Here is a 17593-nt window from a genome sequence, read left to right as displayed (position 1 = left end):
AACCCGAATTCCAAGGCACTGCTCAGGGTTCAAATCCTCATCCTAACATGATGTTGGGGAATTTACTTTTGTACTGTTTAGCCTTGTACCCAGCCTCTGAGATGGTGTCCCAGGAGGCTACTAGTCTAGCAGGGGTTGGTCTTCGGACCAATTATCTTTCCTAATCAAAAAATAAAAATACAAATGTACAATCTACAAAGTAGTACTTCACAAATATATCATTGAGCCTACACACACAAGCCCTCACTAGAAGAGAGAGTGACCATGCTTATTGTAGCAAAATAGGAGTTGTAGCTTGGGAGAAATTGTGTGCTCATAAAAATGCAGGAGGATAAGGATTCAGAGACATAGTTTCATGGAACATAGCAAGTCTAGGAAAGTATGTATGAGCTATGTCAACCAAACAGGATAGTGTTTGGTTAAAGTGGATTCATTCTGTGTATATTGAAGGAGCTGATTGGTGGAGCTATAAGCCTAATGCAGGGGCTAGTTGATACCGGAAAAAGATTTGTAGGGTGAAGGAGCAATTGAAGCAAGTTCTCACACAAGATGATTTGGTGCAAATGGACCATTACTCAATCAAATCAGTCTATGAGAAGTTAATAGGTGAAACTGAGAAAGTCAGATGCAGTACTATTGTATGGAATAGGCTCAATGTCCCTAAGCATAGGTTTATAATGTGGTTGTCTATGCAACAGAAACTGCAAACTACAGCAAGATTGACAAGTTTTGGAGTTTGTAATTCAGCTTAATGTTTGATTTGTGATGCAATTATAGAAGATCATGCCCACCTTTCTTTCAGGTGTGAATTCAGTACCAACTGCTTAACACATATCAAAGCTTGGTTGAACATCCAGGCAACAACATTGGACTTACAACAACTTTTGAGATGGGTGAAGAATAGTGGCAGATCTAAGTTTCAGAAAGATCTTATTCAGGCCAGCCTTACTGCTCTATTCTACTTTATATGGCACGCTCGAAATAAAGTATATTGGGAAGCTTGTGTGCCTAGCAGCATTTAGAGAACATGTGAAGAAGTTAAAGGAGTTGTTAGAGCTAGGATTCTAGCTGTGATGCCACAAAAGGTGTCTAGAAGAGACCAATTATGGTTTAATAACCTGCATTGAACTGATGTAAAAGTGTTAGAGTTGTATGAATTACTTGTTAGCTTGTGAACTAACTTTGAGTTAAAGGGGTCCAACCTAGTTGGTTCGCTTCCTCTTTGTTGGTTGTAGCCTTGTAGGTTATAATGTTTGCTCCAATTAATATAATCACTTGCTTAGCAAAAAAAAAGGGGGGGGGGGAAGAGGGTGTACCCCTTACAAAAAGCTTGATGTACTTTTAATGAATTTAAAATGTCATATATATTAAATAATCCTTTCTTCTTCCTACTTACCATAAATATTGAACAAGTTAACAATGAAATTGAATTCGAAATTTCAATTAAATATTAAACTAAGGAGAATGATTTCCTCTTCTTACATATGTATGAAAAACTTTGATAAAAAATTAAAATGACAAAATAACTTGATTGTCACAATTATAAGAAACACAAAAAACTTCAATTTCACATTAATAATTATACAGATAATATTATAAAACCTAAATATTGATTATTATTCGATGATCTCAATTATATAAATCAAAGTCTTTCACTTTATTAATATTCAACGATTGAACCTGATATACAAATTCTTTCACTTTATTTGGACACAAGCTTTTTTTGTTGTATATTTCTTTCTCTTGATACTACTACCTCCGTTCTTTTGCAACACTGGGTTTGGGCACAATTTTCAAGGAAATGAAAAATGTGGGTAAATTAAGCATAATGGTACCCTTTAATTTACTAGAGTAGGAGAGCGAATGATCACTTTATAAAGTAAAAGGTGAATAATTAATGAGAGTTTAGTAAGATAAAGTATAATAATGTCAACTAAAGTTGCTTTTTACACCAAAAGTGGAATTGTTGCAATAGTTGTCAGACCACCTAAAATGGTAATTGTTATAGTAAAAAAAGAACGGAGGAAGTATATTTGAATAATGATGGACAGATTGATTTAAGAAAAATGTATTTTAAAATAATAAAATATAATTATTAATGTATGTTCGAATCAAATTTTTTGTAACACTGATGAATAACTAATTGAGAAAAAAAAACGTTAACATGTTACATGATACGCACGTGCCCATTCTTTTTATTAGAGTAGAGATTTCAGCAAGCATAACTTACCATATAGCATGCAAAAAATGCTAATATTAATAAGTTAAACTGCATACACAAAAAATGATATAATCATTTTAAATAATTACTTTTTTTTTAAAGATTTGGTGACAAGAATATGGTCTTACTTTTTGTTTTAGGGAAAAATGGTCTTACTTACTTCACTCCATTAACGGCCTGTTCTCCCCAGCGTATTTTCAGTTCAGTTCAGCTCCATTCTTTTATAACCATTTTGTTAAATATTATTAGTATATTGGTATAATTTATTTTACTAATTACTCATATTATTATTATTTATTTATATATCATTACTATTAACTATTATTATTATTATTTCTATATATTATTTTGTTTATTATAGCTTTACTCATTATTATTACTATTATTATTAGGAGGAATAAAGTTTAGGTCAAAACACAAATAAACTAACATTTTTAACCCATAAACCAATCAAATCGCATCAAAACGGTTTATGATGCAATTTTTGCTGTCCAATCCAATAAATCTTTTTATTACTAAATATTATTATATTACATCTAATTATTAAAATAGTAATATTAATTTACTTCTTAGATATTATTGTTATTATATAATCATTATCAGGTATTAATATTAATACAAATAATATAAAATAATAATTATTAATTATCATTATTATCATTAATTATTAATATTATTTATTTATAACTATCATTTAAAAATATCCAAAATACTATCATTATTATTCATTATTATTACTTATCATCATAATTATTGTTTAATATTCATATTATTATTGTTTAAATATTATTTAAATATTTATTACATTTAATTTAATTCAATTTAATTTAATTCAGTTCAATTCAATTCAATTCAATTCAATTCAGCTCCAATCAATTCAGTTCAGTTCAATTCACTTGTTTTATGCCGAAGAGAACAGGCCTAAGTACGAAACTTACGTATTTGTATTAGCAAGAATAGCAACACCTTCAAATTCTTCCACATAGGAACTTTTTTCTTAAAGTAATGCATTAAAACAGCTCAACATTGGTTTCCTTTATAAAAACTAACACTGACTAGAAACTTAGAATCTAATTTCCCTTATGCAGCCCATCACTGATCGGCAACTCTCAACAGTTTGGCCCATTTTGTTAAACTCTAACCACATATTGCAATACTCGATTTTTAACCAACCCAAAGATGATCTACACAACTGGACCAAATTTGCACCAGCCCATGTAGCAAACCTATCCCGAAATCTGTATTTGTCCAAGTACTATTAGGCATGTACACCGAACATATTGTTCGACCCCAAGGGCCCAAGGACCCAAGGTTATGCTATCTATTTCTTTTATTATTTTATTTATATGTATTTCGTTGTATGGTAAGGAGAGATGCTCATCGAATTGGAACCTCACAGGCTCACACAGATCTAATTTAACAAGCAAGATCATTTAAAAAGAGGAAGGACACCGGCAATTTTCACCCAAAATTCTTCTAGCCGTATTTGACTCCACAACCTCAAAATATATTATAAGGTACAAACCTCAAAGATTCAAGGCATTAATTTAGATCGGATTAGTTTTGCTAGTCATGAACATTAATAACACTTGTACAAACGTGATTTTATCATGAATTCCAGAATTAATACTCCCATCACTTTGCAAAATTCGTTTAGTTTGGATCATGTTAGTTTTGCTAGCCATGAACGTTAATAACACCTGGAAAAACGTGATTTTATCATGAATTCCAAAATTAATACTCCCATCACTTTGCAAATTTCGTTTAATTTGGACCGTGTTAGTTTTGCTAGCCATGAACGTTAATAAGACCTGTAAAAACGTGATTTTGTCATGAATTCCAAAATTAATACTCCCATCACTTTGTAAAATTCGTTTAATACATAAACTTAGCTCTTAAAAGCTGCATGTAACAAAAGCAAAATCTTTTTACTTCTCCCGTTTTCAATAAGTGACACTTTTCTCTTTTAGGAAAATGTCACAATAAGTGACACATAGCTTAAACTAGTAAAGAATACTTTTCTCATATATTATATTTTTGCCATCATTGTTTCACCTATTTACTTTATCAAACACTCAAATTTAATTAGTTAAACAAGTCCCTATGTATGTGCATATGTGAGTTGTCCCACATTGGAGAAAGAGGAGAAAAAGTACCACAATATAAGTTAGAGGAGCTACTCCTACTATTTTCAATTGATTTTAGTAATTCTTGTATAAATACCCTCAATTGATGAATGATAAACACAAGCTTTTAATTCTAAACACATATTAGCCTAAACACTTTCTCAACATAAGTGATCTTAATTAACTTTTCTCTCTACGCTCTTTGACGATACTTCCCACTTTTTCTCTGTGTCACTTTAAAAAAAATGGAGAAAGCACCGAAAGAAGATAAGTCCTCCTATCCATATATGTGGTATAAAAGTAGACAGTGACCAATTATCTCCATGAATACTGGACTAACTTTGATATAATGGGAATAAAACATAAGCCAGATTAGTGCGAACGTCATTGACGCACGCTCTTTGTTTGTCTTAAGAAGTTGGGGTAATGGGGTTGTTAGGAGCTTTATATCACCAAGCTAGTGGCTAATAAATAGAAGTATATTTATCACATGTACTTAGCATTATAGCATATAATATGAATATATGATGCCATTGTATTAATGGTTATTGTTGAGTCACTTTGAGTGGACTATAGCATAAAGTACCTTACTAATTTTATGAAAGGTCAGAACCAAGGAAATAGAATCGCATTTCGCATAATAATATTACCATATTTGATGGGCCACATTGTTTACATCTATCCAATCTATAATTTATCAAGTTTATATATTAGGTGGATGATATGAAAACTTTGTGTTATTTATTTTGGAATAATTCTTTTCCGCAAGAAGAAAGACGCAAGAGGTCCGCTTTTACGATAACCATGCTCATGCATGATGCAACTATGCTTCTATGCCGGTGGATTCGGATACCCTTTCAACACTCCTTGAGTCCTTGGGTTGTAGAAGTATATTTATCACATCCACTCTACAAAAATTATTAAAAGAGACGGTTTAATTTTAATATAAAAGTAGACCTAGTCACTAAATAAATTAAATTAGTCACCGAAAACAATTAACCTAGTTACTATTGGACTAATTCTCTTTTTGATATTGGAATCACCATTGCCTAATTTAATTTAAAAGTAGACGGTCTTTTACAAACAAACTCTCCACTCTAAAGTGGTGTTAGTGTAAACTAACTGTAGCGAGAAAAAAAAGGAAGGGACCATTAATACTATTATTGTCTACTATTCTTATCACTAGTTTTTTATGGAGGGGTGGACATAGACTATATACAGATCGAAACCGGATTCGATTTGACGACTTGACTCTTTTCTAATGATGTATGCATGGGTTCAATATCTGGAAATTCATTGGATTTGGGGTAGATTTAGGACTAGAAGTTTAAATAGCATCTGTTTTCTGGTTTAATATTTTGAAACCCAGATCCAACCTAAAAGAATATATTATTCAAAATCTAAGATAAAACTTATTCCCTTAAGGTAAAGGTCACAAGGCCATAAATAACAAATCTAGAATGTTTTTTTTAAAGCATATATATCATTTTATATGTAAAGCCGGGTATTAGTTGAGCATTGAACCGTTTGATTTGTCTTAGAATTTAAAGATATTAATCAATATTTATAGTGAGTAATATAATAATAAGTAAGTAACAAATAAACGTAAACTCATAGTATGTTCGAGATTCATTTTGATTTGGACCCTAAACTCACTAAGAGGGCGTTTGGTTGGAGGGTTTTAAGAAAGGGAAAGAAAATTCAGTTCCTGTTTCCCTTTGTGAGTGTTTGGTTAGTGCTTTTTTTCAAATCCTTTACCCTTTTTTCTTATTAAGATTATCCTCCTTCCCCTTAGATTTATTCTCCACCACCCCTCAAGGTTTGAGATTACCCTATATCCCTCTACCATACAACTATTATTATTATTATTATTATTATTATTATTATTATTATTATTATTATTATTATTATTATTATTATTATTATTATTATTATTATTATTATTAAGATTTTTTAACTAGAATAATACAAACTTTTGATTATTTTTAAATAATATAAACTTCACACCAAAATTCCTCCAGTAGGGCAATACCGGTTGGTAACTTATTGTAGGAGGTAAACAAGCTGACGTGGCACTCTCAAGGACACATGTTGCTTTTTTATTGGTTGATTTTTTAAAATTTTTATTTATATTTGAAAAACAAAAAAAATTCTTTTTCCCTCACCCACCCAACCCCCCGACCCTACCCAGCCTTCCCTCAACCAATCTTTCTCTTCGTCCTCCCCCCCAGCACCTCCACAGAAGCCCCTCCTCCACCACCTCCCAAAACCACAACCGCCACCAACCTTAACAATTTCCGGTCAATTGAATATCCGAATGGAGTTGGGTGCAATGTTGGCTCTTGTGGTGGTGGTAGTCGTGGTAGTTTTTCTGGTGGTGGTTATTTTGATGGTGGTGTGGTGATCTTACCCAACTATGGCAGTATGGAAGGAGGAGGTTTTGTGGCTGGGAGGGTGGTTTCGTGGTGGGGTAGGAGTGGTTTCATGGGGGAGAAGGAATTTTATTTTGTTAAATTTTATTTTAGCTATTTAAAGGTCACATCTCAACCTACCCTACTGGAGGAATTTTGGTGTGAAGTTTGTATTGTTTAAAAATAATTAAAAATTTGTATTATTGCGAGAGAACGGAAAAAAGTTTGTATTATTCTAGTTAAAAAAATCCTGATTATCATATTATTATAATTATATTATTATTATTATTATTATTATTATTATTATTATTATTATTATTATTATTATTATTATTATTATTATTATTATTATTATTATTATTACGGTTTTTTCACCATATACCCCTGATAATTTTTTTTTGCACCATATACCCTTGCAACTTTTGAAATTCACCATATACCCTTCACTTTTTAAAAAAATACGTTCACTTACCCTTAATGACTAACGGCGTTAGACTCCATGTGTCATTAACCCATAAACCCCCTTTTAATCCTAATTAACTAATCTAAATCCAACTGTAGGACTAACTCTAACCCCTTAATTGAATACCCTAACCTTAAACACCACCCTTTCCTCACCCCCACCCTAACCCTAAGTAAACCCTAACTCTCTCTCTCCTTAACCCACTACCAGCCCCCAACCCAACCTCAGCCCCACTAGCCCCGCCCCTCCTACAACTACCGTCAACCCCCTCCCCTACCCCCACCCCCAACCCCAGCCCCAGGCCTATTAGTACCCTCCATGCACCCCCAACACCACCAGCCCCTCCCTCGCGCCCAGGCCTTCTCCGCAGCCGCATCCAAGTCTCTGTAAAGTCGTCTTCTCCGATTTGAAATTCCGACCAAGATGTTAGAAATTTTTTGTATTTGAGAAGGGGAGCAGAGTGAGGAGGCGGTTAGGTAGGGCATGATTTCGGGCTGAAATCAGGAGAAGGGGAAGAGTGGCTGTGGGGAGGGGGAGGCGCGACTGTGGGGAAAGGGAGGGGGAGCTATGGGGGAGGGGAGGAGGGTTTAGTGAGGCTGAGGTTGTTGGGGGTGGGGTGGTTGGGGGCTGGTGGACTTTTAGGGTTAGTTATGGTTTTTAGGGTTACTTAGGGTTTAGGATTTAGGGTAGTTAATTAGGTTTAAGGGAGATTAGGGGTTAATGACTAACGTAAGTCTAGCACTATTAGTCAAAAGGGTAGTTTGATGTATTTTTGAAAAGTGAAGGGTATATGGTGAATTTCAATAGTTAGAAGGGTATATGGTTCAAAAAAAAAAAAATCAGCGGTATATAGTGAAAAAACTGTCATTATTATTGTTGTAGCCTAAAAATCAACGGTTCTAGGTATGACACGTGGCCTCATCACAGCCCTACAGGTGGCACTCTTCTTTGCTATTGTAAATTACATGAACCAGAAGCTCATAAGGAGTAAAGTACATTTTTCTGGATAAAGAAAGGTGTATTAAGCTCTTCTTATGGCCCAATCTGTGTGTGGGCCCAAGTAAACATACACAAAAAATAGCTTTATAAAAGGTGAAGTGTACTCTCCAATCAGTGATTGCCACGTGTCATAGCATTATTGCTTAGCCAATCAGATGCTCCCAAATTAGGGTGAAATCAAGGTACAACATTCATTTCAGACACTATAACTAGTCCTTGAAATCAGGGGAAAGGTTCGTTTTTTAGAGCAATGTACTGTTATTCTGCCATAAATTCTCTCTCTCTCTACTTTTTCTCTCTAAAAGTTTCCTTTACACTTGATACATGACTTAAGCTTCAGAGGGGGAAATACCCACCCAAACCTCGAGGGTGGGTCCCTTTTTGCAGGTCTGAAGGCAGAGCTCATGTTCGAGTTTTGGGTCCAGACATATTATTGCACAAGTCTCCTATCATAGAACCTACTATTGGGGATAGTAGTATTTATTTACGAGTCTAGCACTACGTAACAATTATTATTATTATTATTATTATTATTATTATTATTATTATTATTATTATTATTATTATTATTATTATTATTATTATTAATTATTATTCTTTTGATTATTATTTATATTATTATTAATATTTATTATATTTATTATTATTATTATTAAAAATATTTATTATTATTATTCTTATCATCTATTATTCTTATTATTTATTATTATTATTATTATATTATTTAGTATTATTATTTATTATTATTATTATATTAAGTTTATTATTATTTTTTATATTATTATTATTAAATAATAATAATTTTTCATTCTCTTTGTTGTTTCTAACCAAACAATAATTTTTAATCAAAGGAAAACCCTTTCCATTCTCCTTGTAGTAACCGTTTTTCATACTCTTTCCCTTTTCTTTTAACGAACCAAACGCTCCCTAAATCTATTGGATATTGCCCGTATTGGTAAAGGTATGGATTATTCGATCTCTATGTGTCTGGGCATATATTGGGTCTACATAGAATTTTTCAGGTTTGGATTTGAGTAGAGTTATGACTTTCTTCCACTCGGTTCATGTGACTTTGTTACCCAGTAGTGACGTACACTACAAAGATCTACTCGATATTAAGAAACTATCATCTCTTCAAAAGAAAAAAAAACTATTGTCCTCATTCAAAAGAAACAAAAACTATTGTCGTCCATATAAAATGTTGAATTTATACAAAGACATGAAGAATATATTAATTGTTCAGTCATGCATTAGTGTGCATATGAGGTGGTGCTGAGTCCTCATCCAAGGAGATAGAACAATGTTGCAGATGTGGAAGACTAAGTAATATGCCATTATTGACCCTTTTGTCTTTGGTATTCTTAGCTTGATAGATTTGAGTAATATACTTAATTCTGTCGTGGTACTTATATAGTTTTTTTGATCAATTTATTCTATTTCATTCATCCTTTCAATATCAGTACATTTCAAAACAAAACTTTATGCCAAACTCACATAACGCGAGAAGAATTACAACCACATTACCACATTTGAGAATCTAGCTAAACCTTTGAGGGAGAGAGTGATGTCGACATTCTCTTCACACCCTCTAATGAAATCTAGATGAACTACCAATCCTCTTTTGTGGACAGAGCGGATAAAGTTCAGTATAAAAGAGAGGTTGGGAGGGCCTCCCATGGAGGAAGTGCACCATTGCTGAGCTTGCCATGATGATGTTAATATCCTGATGGGCTGAGACTTACATACGTCATGACTAAGAGAAATTTGAACTGCTCTATGGATAGCAGTTACCACTGCAGAGTTGTGAGGAAGAAGAGGACAGGGGGATGAGAATAAGCACAGAATTTCGTGATCACCTCTAAGAAGATATCCTCCAATTAATCCATTTTGCTCCAGGGAGGAAGCTCCTACCACCCATTTCAGGCTGTTATGAGAGAGAACCGATCTGAGGGATGGTCTTTCCATCTTCCAGAGGAGGCATTTCGGGCTTCTCAAAACCTCATCTACTGAGTAGGGAAACAATTCTTTCCATGCCTTCATCCACCAACAAAGACGGGTTAGGATCAGGATTTGAAGGTTTTTGGGAGATAATGACTTCCCATTAAAAATTCTGTTATTTCGTTCCTTCCAGAGAGACCATGAAATCACTAGAAATATGGCGTGCCAGACTTTTTTGAAGAATTTGCTTCAGATAGGGGAGGACCACTGCTCGTATGCCTTCTCAAGTGAAGCGGGCCATACCCATGATAAGCCCCAGATTTCCCACCACCAGCTCCATATTTCAATGCTAAAAGAACAGTGTAAGAAGAGATGGGCTATGTCCTCAGGCCATGAGCTGCAAAAAGGACAGTTAACTTCTTCTATGGGAATGATGTGTAAGAGAGCAAGTTTCTTTTTTGTATTTAATTTCTCATGAAGAGCCAACCAGAAGAATATTTCTAACTTATAGGGGACGAGGCCTTTCCATAATCTGGAAGCCGACTTGCATAGATTCCCTCTCAAGGCCATAATTTCATTTTTCTGCAGCTCCATATGGAAAGATTTAACCGAGAAAGGACCTGCCTTGTTAGGTTCCCACACCATGATGTCTTCTTTGTCAACTTGAATTCTGAAATGGACAATCAATTGATGGAGGGAGTTCCATTCCTCCTGGTCACGGATTCTGAAGGGCCGCATCTATGGAATCATCCACCTCCACCCGGATCCAGTAACTTGACCCATTGATGCTACTGTTGCTGATGGTTGACATGCTATCGAGAAAAGCCTCGGGAACTGAGATTTTAATGGTGAGCAGTTGACCCATGTATCGTGCCAGAATAGCGTATGTTCCCCATTGCCTATTTGCATTCTTGGACCTGAGATCAAGAGTTTTTTCGCACCCTCGTGATGCAGAATTTTGTTACAAAGCGATTTCCATGGCCCTCCTTGACGAATAGGGAGTAAATCAGCCATACGAAATTCTTGTGGGTATTTATATTTGGCCTCAATAACTTGCCGCCAAAGGGCATTGGGTTCATGAAAATACCGCCATAACCATTTAAAGAGAAGTCCCAAATTACGAGCAAGTAGATTTCCCACATTAAGTCCCCCCAAAAGTTTGGGTAGCTGCACCAATTCCCATCTAATGAGGGCAAAAACTTTTTTATCTACATTTCCATTCCATAGAAAATTTCTCATAATTTGAGTGATTTTGTCGATTACTCCCTGCGGGAGCGGGAAGAGGGACATGTAGTATATCGGCAGATTGGCAAGAGATGATTTTATTAAGGTTAATCTACCTCCAATAGAGAGGAGATTACCTTTCCATGATTCCAGTTTGTTTCGGATTTTTCCAATTAACGGCTCCCACGTAGATAATCTCGAAATGCTTCCGCCTACTGGTAATCCGAGGTAAGTGATGGGAAAGGAGCCAACTTTGCAACACAAGAGCTCTGCCATTCTTTGAAGCCAGCTATGAGGCGTATTGACCCCCAAAATTTCAGTTTTATGGAAGTTTATCTGTAGTCCTGAGGCAAGTTGGAACAGGATCAAGGTCTTCTTAATATTTGAGAGTGCCTCCTCATTCTGAGTTGTGAATAAAATAGTATCATCTGCAAATTGTAAATGGGTTAGTACAGGGCCATTATTGCAAATTTTAATACCTGACCATTGATTCATGGATGTTGCTTTCCCGATCATGAGATTAAGGGCTTCCACTACCAGTACGAAGAGAAAGGGAGATAGCGGGTCTCCCTGCCGGAGACCCCTTTGGAGTTTGAAGGGATTAGAAGGGGACCCATTAAGAAGGACACATGCTGCCGCCGAGGTGATACATGAGGATATCCACATTCGCCACTTAGGTGGGAAATTCATCTGGCTAAGAATCCAATCCAGGAATGACCAAGAGACACAATCGAATGCTTTGTGAAAATCTAACTTGAGCATTATAGCCGGTTTTTTCGAACGTTTGCAAGAATCAAACAATTCACTGGCTATTAGAACACTGTCAATAATCTGCCTCCCTTTGATAAAGGAAGATTGTTGATGACCCACAAGGCAGCCCATAACTCTTTTTAATCTCCCCACCAACAGTTTGGAAATTATTTTGTACACGCATCCGACCATACTTATGGGCCGATAATCTTTGAATCCAGATGGGGCATCAGTTTTTGGGATCAGTGCAATGAAAGCAATATTGCTTCCTTTTGGGAGGGTGCCTGATTTCCAGAATTCATGAATAATGGCATAGAAATCTGATTTTATAATCTCCCAAGAATTTTTAATGAAATTGAAATTGAAGCCATCAGGCCCGGGGGATTTCGAGGGGCTGCAGGAGGCAACTGCTTCATCGATTTCGTGGTGAGAGAAAGGTTCAATTAGGGAGGAGATTTGGTTTTGGGAAAGTGTTTTAAAGTTCAAGTCTGGAAAGGTTGGGCGGTTGGTAAGGTTTTCTGTGAAAAGGTTTTTGAAGAATTTTACTGCCTCTTTTTTAATGGAATCAGGTTCATAAATTCTCTCTCCATTGACTAAAAGAGATGAGATGGTATTTCTATTTCTTCTCACTGATGCACATATGTGAAAGAACTTTGTATTTCGGTCTCCCATCTTAGCCCACTGAATTCGGGAATTCTGAGCCCAATAAGTCTCCCTTTTATGGAGCCATTCCCATAATGCTAGTTGGGCTTTAGCCCTTTGTTTGACTTCGTCCGGATCCAAATCTCTGAAATTTGCCAAGTTATCCCATTTCTGAATTTCTGCCTCAAGATCAAGAATGTTGGAATCAATATTCCCAAAAACTTCATGGTTCCATGTTTTCAAATTGAGCTTTACATCTCTAAGTTTGTCCATGAGTGACTTATTAGAGGAATTCGTCCAAGAAGCTTCTATGACTGCTTTGAATCCTTTATGAGATATCCAGGCATCCTGGAACTTGAAAGGTTTAGGGCCCCAATCTGCTAGGGTGGATTGGAGAAGGAGAGGGCAGTGATCGGAGATGCTTCTTTTGAGGAGGGAGATCTTGAGGGACGGAAATTTCATAACCCATTCTGCTTGAACAAAAATTCGGTCCAATCTACTCTGTGAGTTTCCCCTGAACCATGTAAACCAACCTTCAGGTGAGGCAATTTCAATGAGATGGAGGCTATTAATGAAGTCTCTGAATTTTGCGGAGCTAGATTCATCAATAGAGGAACTCCCTTGATCTCTTGTGGATAGTATTTCGTTATAATCCCCTGCTATAAGGCAAGGGTATTGGGATCTGTTGCAAAATTCTCGGATGGATCTCCATGTTTCTTCTCTCTCCCCAGAATCGCATGAATTGTAAATATTGATGAGAAGACATTGGAAATTTGAGGCTATTAAATACCCTCCTACTGCGATCCAATTCCGATTGCAGTGATGAAATTCACATTGAAATTTCGTTTCTCTCCAGAGAGAGAGTAAGCCACCTGAGTTACCAATAGATGGACTTATGTGAAGATTCAAATCGTTGCATTTCCAGATTGATCTAATGATAATGGGTGATATGGTTTCGAGTTTCGTCTCTTGTATAAAGGAAAACCATGGTTCTTGTGCCAGAATAATTCTTCTCAGCACACTTCTCTTCACTTTGGCCCCAAGGCCACGAACGTTCCATGATAATAAAATCATTGTTAATATGAGTGAGAAGGATGAGATTTCAATGATCAGCACGCCATTCCTCTTGCTGTCTAGCGAGGATAGCCACGATTTGTTCATGTAATTCGGATAATGGGCCATTAAAGTTCATCCCAAGCTTTAGGCCCAATTCAATGACTTCAGAGGCTACTAAGTTATTGTGGTTTGTTAAGGAAGGAGGAGGTTTGATTTTGTGAGTGGAAAGTGAGGCTTGTCTACGCATTTTCTTTTTTTGGATTTTCCGGATTCTTTTTTGTTCTCTTTGGGTTTTCAGTGGGGATGGAATATAATCTTCAAAGCCAGGAGGAATGGATGGGGTAGAAGTTGAATTTGATGAAGATGGCTGATGAGAACTTGAGTTTTGAGGAGCTTTTGATATTGGAATAAATGAGTTTGACAGGTGGATGGTTGGATTATTGTAAAGGATGCTGGGGTTCAGACCCTGTGATTTGGGAGGAGACAATAACTCATTTGTGATTTTGGATGGGGTAGTTGATTTGGGTTTATTTTTGTAAGATCTTGGGCTGGACATTTGGTTAGGAAGCTCGTGAGGTTTCAGTAAGGCAGGGGAGAGGTAGGTTCTTCTTTCGTGCTTTGTTGGGCTAGGAGTGTGGCCCATATTGGGCTCAAATTGGCCTAAAGGGCCTGATGAGGACAGATTAAGGTTTTCTAAGGAATTAATGTTATTCGGGGACCCCACAGGTGATTTGAAATCTAAATGGACTCTGGGAGAAGAGGGGTACCTTGGTGGCTTTTGAGCTTTCGTTGGCGAGAATTCTTGTGCTTCTTTATTGGGGGAGACAATAAGCTTATAATTGTCATCATTTCCCAAGTCAACCGTCTGTTCATGTGCCATGTCACGTGAGATAGACTTTTCATGAGACTTTTCTAGTGGCTGTTCATCTTCCTTGGGCTGATCATCCTCATCCATGTCTGAGTCAGTATCCAATTTGCTGTCATTTCTGAAATTTGCATGAGCTGGATCGTTTTGTTTGTCACTTGGATTTCGTGACATGTGTCCCATTGGAAGAATTGTTTCTTCAGAAATATGAACTTTGAAATTTTTATTATCCACTGTGAAGAGGATGGGGTTATTGATCATGAAGAAACAGTCTGTGATTATTGACACTCTAGCGTAGTCCATTCTAGAATAATCGATTGATAGCACTTTCCCATATATACTTCCAATGTCAAGAAAATTATCGTAGCTCCATGCAGTAATTGGGACTCCATATATTGTGAGCCATGTTTCTCTCCAGATTGCAGCAGTCGAACTATTCACATCTCTTAGCTCAAGGAACCACCTTTGCAGCCACTGACTCTCAAGAAAGTCTTTCTTGTCTTCCCTAGATTCAAAAGTAAGGAGGTGCAAGAGTCCTCCTAGCGGCTGTATGCTAATGCTGTTTACACCCTCTGAAAGCATATGGTTCAAAATAATCATTGATGAGGATGTCGAATTTGCCACCCCAATAACACTTCTGCCTAGCATTTCAGTCAGCTCTGGATTGGATTTTCCTTTGATCCAAATATATTGCTCCCCATCGAGTTCGCCTATATTTATTTGTTCTCTTATCCTTTCGGTGTCTTCACCAAGCACCCGAGAGCTCATTATTCTTTTTTTACTCATTTCTTGGACAAGGTTTAGAGGATTGGGTTCCAGGTTTTGGTTTGGGACAATTGGGCTTTGATAGCTGGGTTGGGGGGGATTCAGAGATGGTGAAGGTTTTTGGGGTTGGTCTTGATTTCTGGGTATGGTATTTGTGGCATCTTTGTAGGTTCGATGATCCCTGAAAGACGGTTGAGGTTTCAATGGGATGGTATTTGGATTTATGGTGGTCAATTTAGGATAGGTTTTGAGGTTTTTTGGATGGGGGTCAGGTTTGTCGTACTTGGCTGGGTTTACTCTCAATCTATAGTTACCCAATTTTCTCCCGTTTGCATCACTGATTGCGTTGAGGAAAGCTTGTGTGGAGAAGAATTTGATAAAAGCGTATTTGTGGTTGGTTTTGGGTCTGAGTTTTGTTGGGAAGACAAGGTTTGCAATGTCTCCATATCTGGTGAAAAGGTTCAGAATGTGGTGAGGTAGAATGTCAGGTGGGAGGAAATCGACAAAGATGGTCTTTTTGGCTATGGAGGTTTTAGGTCTGGAGGCAGTAGATTTCCTTCTTACTTCGGTCCATTCATCTTCATCCCTTCTACTCCACTGGAATTCCCAGTCTCTTTCTCTCTCTCTCTCTCTCTACCTTTCTCTCTCATCTTTTTTTACTTTTTGGTACTTATATAGTTGTATGACCAAGTTTTAAAATTAATGGATGGCGCATATAATGCGTGATTTGTTATGGAACACTAGTACACTACGATATATGGATGTTGTTAGCTTCATGACTAGAAATCTTTCGGAAGCTTTTACAAATGCTATAATAACTTAAATTTTCTGAACTTTTACTAAATTTGCTTGTATGTCAATCGGATTGCATTGATTTGTACCCTCTGATTGCTTCACCACAAAGTATCAAAGTCGTTTGTAAAACTACAAAAGATTAATATATCCACTTATAGAAAGATGTATCAGAGAGTGTTGTGAAAAAAGAGGATTTTTAAAGGTGTTAGTATGTTAGATCTACTCAACGATCGTGATTTTGCTATATTGGAATTACATTTATTTCAATCTGATATGCAATATTTGTTGGTTTTTGACATTTTTTATAGATGTTGTATGACTTCAAATAAATGAATGAGTTTAACTTTTAAAAAATATGATCAAGATTTTAAATTTTTTTTTAATGCACAATTGAAGAAATTAAAAATTAAAGGGACATCTTGGAAATAAAATTAACGAAAACGATATATAATTAAGTTCTTGGACATGCTAGTGATAAGCATTCCTCTTAAACAGGAATTACTAAATAAATTAATTTAACTACTTCCTACATAACAAAATAGATGTTACACTCTGACTTTCGTGTTTGTCGATGTAGTACTTGGACCATTAATGACTTTAGTTGTGTATGAGTAAAAATTATAAGATTTAATATTATGAAAGTATATATTCAGACGATTCCAACAACATAGCATACCATAACAGTTGCTTTTATCTGAAACCAAAAAATGCATTGTCAAGTGTAGTAGGTGAGTAGTGCAATTTTCGAAGTGTAACATCTATTTTGTTACGGAGGAAGTAAGACACTTATTACTTTGGCTCAAATCATTTTTTTTTTTTGAAAGATTTGGCTCAAATCATTTTATTTGGTTAAATCTAGCCTTAAGGTTGAAGATGAATTATTCCATTTTAAGTAAGCGTAGGAAGTGGAGTAAGATAATAGTAATCATAAACAATACTAGAAATCTGGTGGGATGTTTAATTGCCTCACCATCGAAGTAAACTTGTTTTTAAACTTACTTTCACCAACCTACTAATTGAACAGTACATATTCATAGAAAAATACAAAACACTTTGATGATACAAATTTAACAGCCGTTGCTTTTTGGATCCAACTTTAAATCATGTAGATGTAGTTGTTCTTTTTCTTCTCCTGTTATTCTTTTCCTTTTTGTTCCTTTATTAATTTGTTTGCTAAAAAAAGGACAAAGAAGATCAATTCTTTATCACAATTAGTATTTGACCAATTGCTAGAGTTTAGGGTAGAATCTTTTAGTGTGATTAGTGTATATGAAAAAAATAAGGACAACACTTTTTGGAAGTTTGATAGACGTAGCCGAGCTAGCACTTTATTAATTT

The sequence above is a fragment of the Beta vulgaris genome, chromosome 8 (assembly GCF_026745355.1).
Source record: "Beta vulgaris subsp. vulgaris cultivar EL10 chromosome 8, EL10.2, whole genome shotgun sequence".
In the NCBI taxonomy this organism is placed as follows: domain Eukaryota; kingdom Viridiplantae; phylum Streptophyta; class Magnoliopsida; order Caryophyllales; family Amaranthaceae; genus Beta; species Beta vulgaris.
This window is presented reverse-complemented; position numbering follows the sequence as displayed.